The following is a 1743-nucleotide window of genomic DNA, read 5'->3' as shown; positions in this document are numbered from 1 at the left end:
TCCTCAGAAATCCACCGGAGTTTAAAATTCTAACACAAAGAAAGCGGAAGGCAATGGACATTGGTCAAATTGAAAGACATCCGGTGGAATTTCTGGCAACACCTGAATCATCACGGGAGTGGAACATCATGGATATAGACCAACTGAGCGCTGAAGAAGCCAATTCCTTCCTTTCACCACAGTGCTCCAATTAAGCCATTTACAGCACTACAAACACTGAGCCACTTAATTTGGACAAATATGAAGAGGAAGGAGGGAATTAAGTGCTTGTGAGTGAGTCTGAGAATGTGTCCAGGCATGCATGTGTGGGAAAATGTTTAACGTAGACAGATAGAGTTGAGCTATTAAGCGTATTAGTATTGCCAAAATATCTTATTTTGTAACCTCTGTCAGCCTTGAACTGTTTCTTCCCTCATGGTCCAAATCTTTTTTGACACCCAGACCTAATACATTAAGAACAAAGTGATGTCTTTGCATTGAAGAATTCACAGTCAGAGCCATTTCTAACTATGCCCCAGGACAGACAGTAATTAATGATTGATATTTTGTTTTGGCACAAAGGCATGCTCTTGAGTTATGTGCCAAATCTCTTTCTCAATAAGATTCCTGAGGTATAAAACAGCAAACAGAAGAACATTTTTTGGAGATGACACAATTTTAGGACTGTGTGTTCAGTAAAAGAGTCAACAGACCTACAGTAATTCTACTTCTAATACCCCAGTATGTCCTGAAAAAAGTTATGTTTATAGATCTATTGTGGACAATAGGGTTGATGTATTATAAGCGTTGTTGTAAAAATGGGTTAGAGGGTTAACAGACGTTTGTTTAAATGAAATCTTTGAGATTATTACTTTAAAGCTGCACTTATCAATCATTTGATATCAACAAATGCATCAAATTACCACATATGATGGGAAAGGGATATTTCTAGTTTGTTAATTGTTCAATCAGCCTCACTGTTATCCCAAATTAGTTGAATTTGCATGGAAAGCCGTTGCCTTAAACCGTCTAAGTTTTTACACAAGGTGAAGTTGATGCAGTAGACAAATTAAGTTAACATTAGCTTTATTACATTATTGTTTCTGGAGTCATGTTTTCTAAATAAGCATACTAAGTTAAAGCTTTAGTGCGTAACTTTTTTATATTAATGAACATCCATCACATTCAAGCCATTGAGTTGATACAAAGCTAATTAAGACTTCCAGCTCCACACAACTCTCTCTGGATTTCTCAGTATGGCTATGTTCAGAAACTGGTGTTGTCCAACAAGTGATACAAGTGTGATAATGACCTCTTCTGAAGAGTCCATCATGTTTTTTTAATCATGTGTGTCCTCCTTGGCTACTAGCTACTAAATGGAGGAGGGGTGGGGGTGGTGCGAGATCACAGAAGGCTGTTATGTGGAAGCGCCGACAGTTTTGTTAGAATTCCTCACTGGGGAGACAGAAACTACGCACTGTAGCTTTAAACATGCAAAGAAACGTAACAAATATAAAACATAAGGCTAATTATACCTTCTGGAGATAAACTTGTTCATATACATAGTGTATTTTCCTTTATGACAGCATGAGATTGAGAACAATACAATTTGTTTCAAAGCAAATAGAACAGTCAAAACACACATAAAATTACAATTTTACAGTGTACATCCCATTGACTGCCATTCATTTTGGCGCCACTTTGACAGCCAATAACTTTTTATCTGAAGCGTTTAAAGACTCTATTTGTCCATTGTTTATTTCT

The sequence above is a fragment of the Etheostoma spectabile genome, chromosome 3 (assembly GCF_008692095.1).
Source record: "Etheostoma spectabile isolate EspeVRDwgs_2016 chromosome 3, UIUC_Espe_1.0, whole genome shotgun sequence".
Lineage (NCBI taxonomy): Eukaryota > Metazoa > Chordata > Actinopteri > Perciformes > Percidae > Etheostoma > Etheostoma spectabile.
This window is presented reverse-complemented; position numbering follows the sequence as displayed.